The 16,266-nt window shown below is 48.2% G+C and overlaps 1 protein-coding gene across 3 annotated transcripts in view; it reads right to left on the reverse strand.

Annotated features, from left to right (window-relative positions):
- The window catches only part of LOC143984528 (class I histocompatibility antigen, F10 alpha chain-like), a 374,849-nt gene that overhangs the window by 24,554 nt on the left and 334,029 nt on the right, over window positions 1-16,266 (reverse strand). The gene's annotated exons all lie outside the window — the stretch shown is intronic.

Here is a 16,266-nt window from a genome sequence, read left to right on the forward strand (position 1 = left end):
TGGGAAAGTCATGACATGTTAGACTTGGTGAGATATTAATAATATAAATAATTCATGGGGTTTGATATGATTTCCACATTCAAATGAATCGGCTTGCCAACCCTATCACTTACATATACAGTGGCAGGGCGGCTCTGCTGTGCAGGATCACATACCTAGTACACAATTCTGGACTTCTGGGGCGCACATGTGCTCGGCAGGTGACCTGCTCCTGCTGTGATTATATACAGTGGGAGCTGATCTGCTGGCACCCGCTGATCATTAGGCAGAGAGCCAGAGCAGCAGTCTGTCTACAAATGTAAACAAAGCAGATCACCGTTCTGTCAATAGGGAAGGCATCAATCCTGTGTTCTTGCAAAGCAGGAACATGAATCAATGTCTTCCCCTAGTAAAAGTACTTTCCACACAGTGCACAAACACCAGCTAGGCACACAATTAACCCTTTCATTACCCCTGATGTTAACTCGTTCCTAGCCAGTGTCATTAATACAGTGACAGTGCATATTTTTAACACTGATAACTGTATTAGTGTCACTGGTCCCCAAAAAGTGTCAATTAGTGTCAGATCTGTCCACCACAATATTGCAGTCCCACTATAAGTCACTGATCGCTGCCATTGCTACAAAAAAAATAAGAAATAAAAATTCTACAAATGATTCCCATAGTTTTTTTATTTTTTTTTATTTTTTATTTATAACTGGAAAAGAGGACCAACCAGGCCACAACAAGGATACAGACAAAATAACCACCATACAGTCACAGTCCAGAGCAATACAAAGAAAAAAGGGAATAAATCACAGAACAAAGTATCAATAGAAGTATGCCCTGGGACCTATAGTCCACGACCAGTTGTCCTGGCTCGGCGGGGCCTCCCCCCATTTTTTCAAATATGTAGAAACAGTAAGAGCTTGGAGAAAGCCCTGGAGTGCTAGGAGAAGCCAGAATAGAAGAGGAGTGGGAAACAGAGAGAAAAAAAAAAGGGGGGGGGGGTGGGGGTGCAGGAGAGAGAAGGTTGGGGGAAGGGAAGAGGGGATGGGGAAGGGGAGCTCACGAACATGGGTGTCCTGTTTATGCTCGAAGAAGGCAGCCCTTTTCCACGGTTCAGCCTGCTACTAGTAGCCTCACGATGGGGTTCCAATGGACCCTCTAAGAGCCTGCCCCTCTTGCGAGTATCTAAACATGTTCCAGAGCTGCCATGTTTTGGAGTACAACGCTTGTCTATTTTGACTCGTCAAGATCAGGTCTTCCATCTTATTAATATCTTCTACTTTCCTAATCCAGATATCTGGAGTTGGCGGTAGCTGAGACTTCCAAAGAAGGGGGATACAAGCCTTTGCTGCATTCACCAGATGCCGAACCAAAGATTTTTTGTAGGAGCGTGTAGGTATATTGGTTGCATGCAATAGAAAAAAAGCCGGGTCATTAGGGATATTGTGATCAGTAAACTTCTGTGTAATTCGGCGCACCTCCCCCCAGAAATGCTGAAGTCTGGGGCAGGACCAGAAGATATGCAACAGTGTACCCCGGTCCTCCCGGCAGCGCCAGCACACATCTGCCACCTCCGGGAAGAACTTGTTCAGCACCTCCGGGGTTCTGTACCAGCGCATGAGAAGTTTGCAATTCGTCTCCTGTATCTTGGTACAGATGGACGATTTGTGTGTAAACGTGACAATTTTCTGTTTCTGGTGGTCAGTGAAATTGCAGTTTAACTCCCTCTCCCATTTAGAAAGGCTGGGAAGTTGGTAGTCTGTCGGTGGTGCAGTCAGTATCGCGTAAGTCAAGGTCAGGGTATGAGCCACCACTTCCGTCCCAGAACACAGTTCCTCCATAGTCGTGCAGGGTGGATCCCCGGCGCTAGGTGGCGTCAGGGTATCCAAAAAATGGCGCAATTGGGCCGCTCTCAAAAAGTCTAGACGATAATGTCCAGTCGGACCTGTCAGTTCCGTAGTCGTTCTCCACCTACCCGCAATGCTGAAATGTGCTGCCTTAGAAATTCCCGATTCCCCCAGGGCACGGAACACTATGTCATTCGCACCAGGAACGAAGCGGGGGCTATCCAGAATTGGGCGGAGCGGTGAATTTCGAGGGAACACGGGAGCCCGGGCTGCTAGCTGCCCACATATCTTAACAGTGGTGCCTATGAGCGGATGGCGTTTAATGGCCAGCGGCACCTCATCATAGCACCATGGAACAACCCGCAGAAGGATTTCGCTCTGGGCTTGCTCAATTTGCGTCCAGAGTTTAACCCTCTCATGGCGGCACCAATCCACCAGTCTGCCGAGGTGAATCGCCTTGTAATAGGTGTGGACATCCGGCATTGCCAGACCCCCGTATCGCTTTGGAAGTGACAGTATCTTGCTATGTATTCTGGGTTTCTTCCCAGCCCAAAGGAATGAGATAAATGCGGAGCGTATTTGTGTGAAGTAGGACGTTGGAATCTGTATCGGGAGTGCTTGGAGTAAATAGAGAAATTTCGGGAGTATCATCATTTTAAGAATATTACAGCGGCCAATCCATGAGTGCAGACCGCTGTTCCATTGGTTCAGCAAGGCTCTGATTTTGTGAAGTAGGGGCGGAAAGTTAAGCTGGAAGAGACGGTTTAGTTTCGAAGGGATATAGGTGCCCAGGTATTTCAGGGCCACATCTGTCCACTTCAAAGTAAAACGAGATTGTAAATTCGCCAGCTGTGGCGCAGGTACACCTATGCCCATGGCCTCCGACTTGCCAAAATTTATACGGAGATTGGAGAGTTTGCCATAAGTGTCGAATTTGCGCATTAAAGCAGGGAGTGAAAGGGATGGGTTGGCCAATGTAAACATCAAATCATCTGCGTATGCCGAGACTTTGTACTGTGTACCCGCTGTTCCTATCCCGATAATGTCTGGGTTAGTCCTAACGTGACATATAAATGGTTCCAGGGTCAGAGCAAACAGCAGGGGGGAAAGTGGACACCCCTGCCTGGTCCCGTTGGCAATCTTAAACGAGTCCGATAAAATGCCGTTCGCTCTGACCCTGGCCGACGGGTTGGAGTACACCGCGGAGATCCAATGCTTCATCCTGCTACCTAGACCTATATACTCCAACGTGGAGAACATAAATTGCCAGCTCACTCGGTCGAACGCTTTTTCAGCGTCCGTCCCGAGAAACACGCACAGAATGCGTTTATCGTTTGCCACATGAAGCAAGTTCAGGACCTTAATAGTATTGTCCCTTGCTTCTCTGGTTGGAACAAAGCCGACCTGATCCAAGTGGATCAGATACGGCAAATGTCGCTGTAGTCTAATAGCTAAAATTTTCGTAAATAGTTCTAAGTCCGTGTTCAGTAAGGAGATGGGACGATAGCTCCCGCACTGTGACGAGTCCTTACCCTCTTTCGGTATTACCGATATCTGGGCCTGTACCATGGAATCATGAAAGCGTGAGCCCGTGCTCAGGACATTGAATAGGTTAACCATATGGGTACCTAGAGAAGGGAGGAGGGTCTTATAATATGCGGCAGTGAGACCGTCCGGTCCAGGTGCCTTACCCGATTTGGTAGCGCCTAGTGCCATCTGAAGTTCTGGTAAAGTGATGGGTACTTCTAGCAATTCTATATCTGCAGCCGGTAGGGTTGGCATTAGTGAGGCAGCTATGTATCGAGAGGTGACATTTGGGGAAGGCGGGGGCGTGTTCAGGTTATACAGGGAATCGTAGAACGTTCTAAATTCCTGCGAGATTTTTTGGGGCAAAGAGATTTTCTGACCTCGTGAAGAGGTTAAGTGTGGTATATAGGAAGGGTCCGAGCCAGAAACCTCCCGCATTTATCGCCTGATTCATAAATTTTTTTCCGAGAGAGTTGAATCATGGCCTTAGCCTTGAAATGAAGTAGGTCGGTGACCTGTCTGCGAGCGGCGTCAAGCTCCGCACCCAATTGCGGAGTGGGGGCGTGTTTGTGGCTCAACTCAAGAGTCCGCACTTTATGTAGCAACGTCTCCAGCTGCGCCACCCTTTGCTTGTGTATTCTAGAGCCATGTTTGATAAGTACTCCGCGGATCACAGCCTTATGCGTCTCCCATACCACCCCAGGGTCGCTCCCTGTAGTCGAATTAGCCTGAAAGTAGTGGCCGATTTCCTTAGTCACGTCCGCGAGGATCTCTGGGTCTTGGAGTAAACTGTCATTTAGGCGCCAGGCCGGTCTCTGTGTTTTGTGTATATCCGTCACGGCGTACCTCAGGGTGATCGGGGCATGGTCCGACCAAGTGATCGTCCCGGGATGAAAAAGACGCCATGTGTCGATAAGCTGTGCCGCATGCAAGGATGTCGAGAGTCTTTTGCGCATCTCTCGAGAGGTAGCAGAGAGACCTGTGGAGGTATCCTCCGCCGGCATAAGGGGTACATTCAGATCTCCGCCAACAATAAGCTGTCCTTCCGCAAACCGTGTAAGGTGTGTCAGTCTACTTTTAAGAAAGGTGTCCTGACGGTCGTTTGGGGCATAAATGTTCGCCAAAGTCATCATCGCCTCTCCCACCTTCCCCTTTAAAAACAAAAACCGCCCCTCTGGATCAGATTGAATGTCTATGTACTTCCATGGTACTGAAGCCGATATCAAGATAGAAACACCTCTGGACTTAGCCTCAGTGTACATGGAGTGGTAGACCGTAGGGTAGAATCTCCCATAGTTTGTAGACGCTATAATATTTGCGCAAACCAGTCGATATACGCTTATTGGGATTTTTTACCAAAAATATGTAGCAGAATACCTATCAGCCTAAACTGATGAAGAAATTAGATTTTTTTTACATTTCTTTTCCTGGATATGTTTCATAGCAGAAAGTAAAAAAAAGTTGTTGTTTTTTTCAAGTATTGGGCTTTTTATGTTTACAGCACAAAAAATAAAACACAGAGGTGATCAAATACCACCAAAAGGAAGCAAAAATCTGTGGGGAGAAAAAGGACATACATTTTATTTCGGTAAATTGTCACATGACTGCGCAATTGTCAGTTAAAGTAACAGATTGCCGTATCGCAAAAAATGGCGTACCGTATTTTTCACTCCATACAATGCAATTTTTTCACCCAAAAAATGGGGGGAAATGTCTACGTCTTATGGAGCAAATATTGACCAGCCACTCCCCCGTGGCTGCTGCCTCTCGCTGTGTGCACACACGGGACACACCACCGACTCGGGCCACCCTCACTTTTCCACAACTGGTTACATTATCATGCAGTTTCACGCTCCTCCAGCTAACCATAAGCCAGCCCCACCCAAGCCCATGCAAAGGGAATACCACCTCAACTCCAATTGCGGTGCTGGTAGCCCAACATGGGGTCATCCTTTCTGGGGATGCCTTCCCCTTGGGCTGCTGCAAGCCAATGGGGCAAGAGGGAGGCGGGGCCAACTGCCAGAATGAATGGGATGGGAGGTGAGATGAAAAAGTAGCTGCCTGGCTGTCAAAGTAACAAGAGAGCGTCAAGCGGCATGTGTGTTTAGAATGCTGAAATATTTGCTCAAGTATTTATGGGAGTATTCACAGTTGTGCTCATAAGTTTACATACCCTGGCAGAATTTACGATTTCTTTCAGAGAATATGAATAACATAAAAAAACTTTTCTTTCACTCATGCTTAGAGTTTGGCTGAAGCCATTTATTATCAATGAACTGTGTTTACTCTTTATAAACCATAATGACAACAGAAATAATCCAAATTACCCTGATCAAAAGTTTGCATACCCCAGTTCTTCGTATCGTGTATTTTCCCCTTTAACATCATTGACTGCTTGAAGTCTTTTGTAGTATTTGTGGATAAGGCTCTTTATGTTCTCACATGGTAAAGCTGCCCATTCCTCTTGGCAAAAAGCCTCCAGTTCCTGTAAATTCTTGGTCTGTCTTGCATGAACTGCACGTTTGAGATCTCCCCAGAGTGTCTCAATGATAATGAGGTCAGGAGACAGAGATGACCACTCCAGAACCTTCACTTTATTCTGCTGTAATCAATGACAGGTCAAATTGGCCTTTTATTTTGGATCATTGATACGTTGGAATGTCCAAGTACGTCCCATGCACAGCTTCCTGGCTGATGAATGCAAATGTTCCTCCAGTATTTTTTGATAACATACTGCATTCATCTTGCTAACAGGTTTGACCAGATTTCCTGTGCCTTTGTAGCTCACACATCCCCAAAACATAAGCGATCCATCTCCTTACCTTTCATCATAGGCCTTGTTGATTCCTCTCCAAATGTAGCATTTATGGTTGTGGCCAAAAAGCTAAATTTTGGTCTCATCACTCCAAATGACTTTGTGCCAGAAGGTTTGAGGCTTGTCTCCATGCTGCTTGGCATATTGTAAGTGGGATACTTTTTGGCATTTGCGTAGTAATGGCTTTCTTCTGGCGACTCGATCATGCAGCCCATCTTTCTTCAAGTGTCTCCTTATTGTCAAACTTGCCACACCACATGTTTTCAGAGAGTCCTGTATTTCGCCTGAAGTTATTTGTGGGTTTTTCTTTGCATCCCGAACAATTTTCCTGGCAGTTGTGGCTGAAATTTTAGTTGGTCTACCTAACTGTGGTTTGGTTTCAACAGAACACCTAATTTTCCACTTCTTAAATAGAGTTTGAACACTGCTTATTAGCATTCTCAATTCCTTGGATATCTTTTTATATCCACTTCCTGTTTTATTCAGTTCAACTATCTCTTCTCGCAGATCCTTTGACAATTCTTTTCTTTCCCCATGACTCAGAATCCAGAAACGTCAGTGCAGCACTGGATGAAAGATGCAAGGGTCTGTCAGGAGTCCACAAACTCATTGACCTTTTATACACACACTAATTACAAGCAAACAGATCACCGGTGAGGATGGTTACCTTTAATAGCCATTCAAACCCCTTTGCTCAACTTGTGTGCATGTCAGGCCAAAATCACCAGGGTATGTAAACTTTTGATCAGGGTCATTTGGGTATTTTCTGTTGTCATTATGATTTAAAAAGAGTAAAACAGTTGATTGATAATAAATTGCTTCAGCCAAACACTAACCATGAGTGAAAGAAATGTTTTTTCTTATCATTCATATTCTCTGAAAAATGACCAAGAAATCATAAATTCTGCCAGGGTATGTAAACTTATGAGCACAACTGTATGTGAAGACCATGCTAGGTGCTTAGATGAAAAGAGACACAGCTAACTACACTGCTTTTCACCTTTTCTTACCATTTCAATATATTTGCTTGTATTATGACAGTGGTGTGTATACTGTGCTATATATCTATAGGAACATGAGAGACATCCTGCTATAGATCTACACCGTATGGCCTTATAAAATCCAATTACTCACTCACCAGATTATACTCACATAAACACTGGTGTGTCTTTATCTATTATAGGAATATATACCGCTGGCTAACATCTATTTCTTTGCCAGGCTTTGTATGGGTCAGAATTTTTTTTCTTGCTTTCCTCCTCTAAAACCTAGGTGCGTCTTATGGTCAGGTGCATTTTATGGAGTTAAAGATACGGGAAATGTATTTTGTTGGGATTTTATGTGATAGACCAACACGAAGTGGCACATAATTGTGGAAGGAAAATTATAAATTGTTTTACATTTTTTTACAAATAAATATGTGAAAAGTGTGGGGTACATTTGTATTCAGCCCCCCTGAGTCAATACTTTGTAGAACCATCTTTCTCTGCAATTACAGTTTCATGTATTTTTGGGGATGTTTGCACATTTAGAGTGAGATTTTTGCCCATTTTTCTTTGCAAAACAGCTCGAGCTCTGTCAGATTGGATGGAGAGCATCTGTGAACAGCAATTTTCAAGTCTTTCCACAGATTCTCAGTTGGATTTAGGTCTGGACTTTGACTGGGCCATTCTAACACATGAATATGCTTTGATCTAAACCATTCCATTGTAGCTCTGGCTGTATGTTTAGGGCCATTGTCCTGCTGGAAGGTGAATCTCCGCCCCAGTCTCAAATCAAACTAACAGGTTTTCTTCTAATGCCGCATACACATGGTCAGACTTTCCGATGGGAAATGTTTAATGTGAGCTTGTGTCAGAAATTCTGACTGTGTGTATGCTCCATCAAACATTTGCTGTCGGAACTTCCACCCAAAAATATTTGGGAGCAGGTTCTCAAATTTTCCGCCAACTTCACATTGTTGTCGGAAAGTCCGAGCGTGTGTACACAAGTCCGTCGCACAAAAGTTCACGCATGCTCAGAATCAAGCAGAAGAGCCGCACTGGCTATTGAACTTAATTTTTCTTGGCTGGTCATACGTCTTGTACATCACCACGTTCCTACATTCATAATTGTTGGCCAACATTTGTGTGACCGCGTGTATGCAAGACAAGTTTGAGCCAACATCCTTCAGAAAAAAATCCACGGTTTTCTTGGCAAAAAGTCTGATCATCTGTACGCGGCATAAGATTACCCTGTATTTGGCTCCATCCATCATCCCATCAACTCTGACCAGCTTCCCTGTCCCTGCTGAAGGAAAAATACCCACAACATGATGCTGCCACTACCATGTTTCACAGTGGGGATGGTGTGTTCAGGAAGATGTCCAGTGCAGGGGCGTACTAAGTGGGGGGGCGGGGGGCGGGCCGCCCCGGGTGCCACACACTGGGGGGGTGTTAGGCCAGCGCCCCCCCCCCCCCCCGCAACTGAAGTGTCAGACAGCGCCGTGCCTCGGGTTCGCAGCCCACACAGAGAGAGCCCGAGGCACTGGCAGTGGGCGGCATTGCAGGGGGGGGGGGGTGCGAGCAGCACCCGAGTGGAGTGACATCAGCCGGCTCAGTGACCCGGCACAATAATCCCCTTGTCTCTGTGGTCGCGTCACGCGGCCGTTCTGATCAGTCTCGGGCAGCGGCTGTCACTCACAGCCGAGCAGAGTGAAGTCGCCTCCCCCTCCTCCATGCACAGCACTGTGTAGACAAGGAGGGGGAGGCGGCTTCACTCTGCTCAGCTGTGAGTGACAGCCGCTGCCCGAGACTGATCAGAACGGCGCGACGTGAGTCACGTGACCACAGAGAGAAGGGGATTATTGCGCCGGGTCCCGGATCACTGAGCCGACAGGTGACACTCCACTCGGGTGCTGCCCACACCTCCCCCCTGCAATGCCGCTGCCTTGGGCTCGAGGTACACTATGGGTCCTTAGGGGAGGCTGTACACTGTAGGGGGGTTCTTTACTGTGGTGGGTCCTACACTGTAGGGGGGTCTGCACTGTAGGGGGGTGTCCTGCACTGTAGGGGGGGTCCTGCACTGTAGGGGGGGTCCTGTACTGTAGGGGGGTCCTGTACTGTAGGGGGGTTCTGCACTGTAGGGGGGTCCTGCACTGTAGAAGGGGCCCTGCACTGTAGAAGGGGCCCTGCACTGTAGAAGGGGTCCTGCACTGTAGGGGGGGGTCTGTACTGTAGGGGAAGATTCGGCACTGTAGGGGGGTCTGTACTGTAGGTGAGGATTCTGTACTGTAGGGGAGTCTGTACTGTAGGGGGGTCTGCACTGTAGGGGGAGGGGTCTGTACTGTAGGAGGGTCTGCACTGTAGGGGGGGTCTGCGCTATAGGGTGGAGGGGTCTGTACTGTAGGAGGGTCTGCACTGTAGGGGAGGATTCTGTACTGTAGGGGGGTCTACACTGTAGATGGGGGTCTGTATGGTAGGGAGGGGGGTCTGCACTGTAGGGGATCTGTGTAACATGCAGAGGGTCCAGAGCAGTGAGGGGCTGTGTAATGTAAAGGGGTCCAGAGGTTCAGGGTGCTGTGTAATGTAAAGGGATCCATAGGTACAAGGGCTGTGTAATGTAAAGGGGTCAGGAGGTTCAGGGTGCTATGTTATGTAAAGGGTCCAGAGGTACATTCCTGTGTAATGTAAAGGGGTCCAGGGGTACAGGGTGCTGTGTAATGTAAATAGGTCCTTAGGTGCAAGGTCCTGTGTAATGTAAAGGGGTCAGGAGGTTCAGGGTGCTATGTTATGTAAAGGGGTCCAGAGGTACAAGAGCTGTGTAATGTAAAGGGGTCCAGAGGTGCAGGCTGCTGTGTAATGTAAAGGGGTCCAGAGGTGCAGGCTGCTGTGTAATGTAAAGGGGTCCAGAGGTGCAGGCTGCTTTGTAATGTAAAGGGGTCCAGAGGTGTAGGCTGCTGTGTAATGTAAAGGGGTCCAGAGGTGTAGGCTTCTGTGTAATGTAAAGAGGTCCTTAGGTGCAAGGTCCTGTGTAATGTAAAGGGGTCCAGAGGTGCAGGGTGCTGTGTAATTTAAAGGGGTCCAGAGGTGCAGTTGTGGAGAGGAGGGGTACACAGTAGTGACAAAAAGATATTGAAGGATGCAGAGGTATGCAGGGGACACGGTGGGTGTTTTTACATTTTATGGTGGGGGGGGGGGGGTGCCAGATATAGGATCCGCCCCGGGTGCCAAATGCTCTAGGTACGCCCCTGGTCCAGTGTTCATTTTCTGCCACACATTGAACTTTTTGGAATAAAAGCAAAATGCTATGTTGTTTTTATCTGACCAGAGCATCTTCTTCCACATGTTTGCTGTGTCCCCCACATTCTTATGGCTTTCTTCTTGCCACTCTTCCATAAAGGCCAGATTTGTGGAGTTCACGACTAATAGTTGTCCTGTGGACAGATTCTTCTACCTGATCTGCGGATCTTCGACGCTCCTCCAGAGTTACCATGGGCCTCTTGGCTGCTTCTCTGATTAATGCTCTCCTTGCCTGGCCTTTCAGTTTAGGTAGATGACCATGTCTTGGTAGGTCTGCAGTTGTGCCATACTCTTACCATTTTCAGATGATGGATTGAACAGCGCTCCATGAGATGTTTAAAGGTATTTATAATGAGATTAAATTACACACAGGTAGACTCTATTTACTAATAGGGATGGCCGAACTGTTCGCCCGGCGGTTGGTTCGTGGCAAATTTTGCGTGTTCGCTATTCGCCAAACCGGCGGACTATTGCAACTGTTCGCCCGGCGGACATATGTGTTTACAGTGTGAAAGAACTTTGACCCATGATGACACATCCATCATGGGGTACAGGACAGCCAATTGAGACATTTCAGCACATGGACAATTGGACCTATCGGGCCCTACCTTATAAATAGACCTGATCTGGCGGCCATTTTACATTCTGTCTTATGTCAGTGTAGGGACAGGACGCTGTGTGCAGCAGGGAGAGACTGTAGTGACACAAATCACTAGCTATTAGGTTCACAAAGTCCTTTCAAGGACTGGTATAGGTGTAGTACAGTATATAGGGTTCAGTGCACTGCTGTGTTGGTGATTGCAGCTGTCTTTTGTCAGTGTAGGGACAGGATGCTGTGTGGAGCAGGGACAGTCGGTTTAATCACTAGCTAGCTATTACTACTAGGTCCACAAACGTCCTTTTAAGGACTGGTATAGGTGTACAGTATATAGGGTGCTGGTGCACTGCTGCTGACTGCTGCCCTATTCTGCAGCAGTCTTTTATCAGTGTAGGGACTGAGGAACTGTCTGCAAATCACTAGCTACTATGTCCACAAAGGTCCTTCTAAGGACTGGTATAGGCGTACAATATATAGGGTGCTGGTGCACTGCTGTGCTGCAGATTACTGCTCATTTCTGCAGCTGTTTTTAATCAGTGTAGGGACTGAGGGACAGTCTTCAAATCACTAGCTACTAGGACCACAAAGGTCCTTTTAAGGACTGGTATAAGTGTACAATATATAGGGTGCTGGTGCACTGCTGCTGACTGCTGCCCTATTCTGCAGCAGTCTTTTATCAGTGTAGGGACTGTCTGCAAATCAATAGCTACTAGGTCCACAAAGGTCCTTTTAAGGACTGGTATAGGTGTACAATATATAGGGTGCTGGTGCACTGCTGCTGACTGCTGCTCTATTCTGCAGCAGTCTTTTATCAGTGTAGGGACTGTCTGCAAATCACTAGCTACTAGGTCCACAAAGGTCCTTTTAAGGACTGGTATAGGTGTACAATAAATAGGGAGCTGGTGCAATGCTGCTGACTGCTGCCCTATTCTGCAGCAGTCTTTTATCAGTGTAGGGACTGTCTGCAAATCACTAGCTACTAGGTCCACAAAGGTCCTTTTAAGGACTGGTATAGGTGTACAATAAATAGGGAGCTGGTGCACTGCTGCTGACTGCTGCCCTATTCTGCAGCAGTCTTTTATCAGTGTAGGGACTGAGGGACAGTCTGCAAATCACTAGCTACTAGGTCGACAAAGGTCCTTTTAAGGACTGGTATAGGTGTACTATTTGGTGTGCAGTATATAGGGGTGTAATACACGTATAAAATACTTGCACATATAGAAAGCATAGTATCGTGCATTTCCACTGTGCAGCATTGTGACTGCCGAGTGGTTCTGCAGCGATACTACAAAGAGTGACAAACGCAATAAAAAAAAAGTATTATAACTGGTGTGATAGACCTGTGGCCCCCAAAAACGACATATTGAAGCGGGGTGTTATATACCTTCTTCCACATACATACTGCACTTCTCTAGAGACTTGTCACAGGGTCATTTAAAAAATGACAGTCAGAGGCAAAGGAAGAGGCAGGCCCTTTCCGCAGGGGTGGTAGGGGTAGGGCAGGAGCAACAGACTTGAGCCAAAGTGGAAAATTGCAGAAGGTGCGTGCGATTACGTCAAAGGATGCACCTGACTTGGTTGAGTGGCTCACTCATCCTTACTCTTCTGCATCCTCCTCATCCTCTCGATCTGCACCCTCTTCTTCACTCTCTGCTATGTGCACCCCCAAAGACACTACTACCACCACCACCATATACCTTCCACTTGAGTCACAGAAACTATTTTCTGATCCATATCAAGACATTTCCGAAGCGCAGCCACTCTTGGCATTGGATAAGGAAGAGGAGGTAGCAACAACCGCCACTCAGCAGTCTGACGACAGTACCCAGATCAGCCCAAGGAGGAGGTTGGTCCCCGCTGTTGCTGCCTACTCCGAGATCTCTAATTATAGCGGTGGGGAAGGCGACGTCGATGATGATGTGTCTAGTGATGTCACGTGGGTGCCCACAAGAGAGGAAGAGGAGGGGAGTTCAGAGGGAGATATGGACCAGCAGATAGGGAGGAGAAGCAGGAAGAACTTGCATTGCACAGGAGGGACAAAGCAGACTGCTAATGTATCAGGAGCGAGGCATCAACCATGTACGGTCACATCTGGCATTCCCAGGATGCCGGCACATGGCTCCACAGTGTGGGCTTTTTTAACGTGTCCACTGCTGACAATAGTGTTGCCATCTGCAATCTTTGCAGTCAATGCATAAGTCACGGTAAGCCCAATACTCACCTAGGGATGACCGCCTTAAGAAGGCACATAAGCTGCCATCACAAAGCCCAGTGGGAGCAACGGAACCCACAAAGCCACACTCCAGGCTCTCACCGTCCAGCCTTGTCTTCTACTTCTCCTTCTCCTCTCTCCTCAAAACTGTCCTCCACTCCACCTTCCATCATGCCATCCTCACTTTTTTCTGGAAAAAGGCAGGCTTCCGTGGGCCAAATGTTCGAGCGTAAAAAAATGATGATGCCGGATAACCCTCTTGCCCAACGGTTGATGGCTGGCTTGTCAGAACTGATAGCCCACCAACTACTGCCATATAAATTGGTGGACTCGGAGGCCTTTTCGAAAATTTGTGGCCATTGGAACACCACAATGGAAGGTCCCAGAAAGGAAGTATTTCTCACAGAAGGCCATCCCAGAGCTATATGGCCATGTTCAGCGGCAAGTGAATGTATCTCTGGCACACAGTGTCGGTGCCAAGATACATCTGACCACAGACACGTGGTCTAGCAAACATGGGCAGGGAAGGTATATCACTTATACTGCCAACTGGGTGAACCTTCTGACGGCCGTCAAGCATGTAACCCATGGCACCCGTGTAGATTTGGTTTTACCGCCACGGATTGTATGCAGGCCTGGCGCTTCTTCTCCTCCTCCTACTCCATCCTCCTCCTACTCCATCCTCCTCCCTCTCCTCCTTGGCCGACTCCTCCTTTTCCGCTGCTAGTGTCTCTTCCGCTGCGCGCCCAAGCTCCCCAGAACCTATTTGACATGTTTGACATGTCAGGTGAGACGTTGCCATGCTGTGCTGTGTCTGTTGTGCCTGGAAGCCAAGAGCCACACTGGCCCTGCACTCCTTTCAGCTTTGCGTTCACAGGCAGATCAGTGGCTAACACCGCTCAATTTGACAGTTGGTAAAGTGGTGTGTGACATCGGTACCAATCTGCTTAGCGCATTGAAACAGGGCAAAATTATGCACGCGCCATGCATGGCACACATCTTAAACTTGGTCGTGCAGCGATTCGTTGTCAAATACCCTGGGGTCCAGGACATCTTGCGGCAGGCAAGGAAAATCTCGGCCCATTTCAGAAGATCTTACACGGCCATGGCTCGCCTTGCTGATATTCAGTGGCAACACATTCTGCCGGTCAGGCGTCTTATTTGCGATTGCCCGACGCGATGGAACTCAACCTTCTATATGCTTGATAGGCTGCTCCAGCAGAAACGTGCAGTTAACGTCTACCTGTACGAACTCTGCAGCAGAACAGGTTCTGGGAGCTTGTTTTTTTTTCACCGCGCCAGTGGCTGCTCATGTGCGATGCATGCAGACTTCTGCGGCCATTTGATGAGTTTACCAAACTGGTCAGTTGCAGCCATGGCGCCATCAGTGACATGGTACCTTAGGCCTTCTTTATGGAGCGTGCATTGCGTTGTGTCATTGATCAAGCCGTGGAGAAGCAGGAGCAGAAAGATGTGGAGGTCGCAATGCTGGATGAATTCCCAGGGGGGGCTACTCTATCTGAGACATGTCAACGACAGGAGTCTGAAGAGGAGAGTCATGGTTATGCAATAGAGTTTGTCTGCTTACCTGTCTCCATGTGTTAATTTCTAGAGACCAGCCGACCCTCACCTGACTGCTTTTATAATCCATCCTCTGGCATGGCTCCACCCTAGCTCCTATCAGAGAACTCTATATTAACCTGTGCACTGCAGGCCAGCCCTGCTGATCAACCTTTGTGTGTTAGCTTCCTGTTACCTGCCGTGTGCGCTGCTGTTATTCCGTTACCGACTTTGGCGTGTCCTTGACCATCCCTGTTTGCCTGTGATCCTGACCTTCTGGCGTGTCCTTGACTATTCCTGTCTGCTTGTGGCCCCGACCTTGGCTTTGTCCCTCATCATCCCTATCCTCCTGTTGCCTACTGTGAGTGTGAGCTGGGGGACCCTGGGGGTCGCGACCTGGAGCCAGTTGCAGCCAAGTCCACCCTCACCACTCGAGGCTCTGGTGAACACCTGCTGGCTCTTAGACTCCGCGCCCTAGGGAATCTTACGCTCTAACCCCGGTGGGATCCATCTTGGTGTTCTGGCGGCCCTGCCTTCCTATCACCTTGACCCCCGCCCGCAGCAGTCAGCCGTAGGGTCCACAACCTTGCGGTGCACTCCTAATCCCTACGGTGTGCATCTGTCACCTGGCCTCAAGGTGAACTGACAGTTTGATCAGCCATGGACCCGGCTGACGTGCCGCTCCCTGCAGTTGATCCGTTGCAGGGCATAGTGCGAAGACTCGAGACCCAGGAATCTAATCAGACTCATGTCATGCGATTCCGTCAAGATCTGGCTTCCCACTTTGAGCAGCTACAGGCTTCCTTGGGAACCCCGAACCTGCAGCCTCAAGTACAGTCAGCAACTGTACCTATCGCACCAGTCGCATCCACGCATGCAATATTACTGCCAGCTCCGTCCCGTTTCTCTGGGGACTCCAAGGCCTGCAGGGGCTTCCTCAGCCAATGCACCATTCATTTTGAGCTCCAGCCTCAAAACTTTCTGTCTGATCGGGCAAAGGTAGCCTATATCATTTCCCTCCTCTCTGGTGAAGCTTTAGCCTGGGCTACTCCCCTGTGGGAGAAAAATGATCCGGTGGTTTCCAGCCTGTCCAACTTCTTGAAGCTCTTTCGTAATATCTTCGAGGAGCCAGCTCTGGTTTCTTCTGCGGCTAGTGCCCTTTTCCGCCTTCGTCAAGAATCTTGTTCTGTAGGACAATATGCACTTCAGTTCCGTATCCTCACAGCTGAATTGAGCTGGAACAATGAGGCCCTGGTTGCAACCTTTTTACATGGCCTCTCTGACCGAGTGAAGGATGAATTAGCAGGAAGAGCTATTCCGGCCGGTCTGGACGATGTAATTTCCTTATGCAATCAGATTGACATTCGTTTCCAGGAGAGGTCCTTAGAAAAAAGACGCCAGCACCCCCTAGGTCCTAGTCAGTCTGAACTTTTTTCCCG

The sequence above is a fragment of the Lithobates pipiens genome, unplaced genomic scaffold (assembly GCF_037356315.1).
Source record: "Lithobates pipiens isolate NorthernLeopardFrog02 unplaced genomic scaffold, aLitPip1_a1.2 Scaffold_1, whole genome shotgun sequence".
Classification (NCBI taxonomy): Eukaryota; Metazoa; Chordata; class Amphibia; order Anura; family Ranidae; genus Lithobates; species Lithobates pipiens.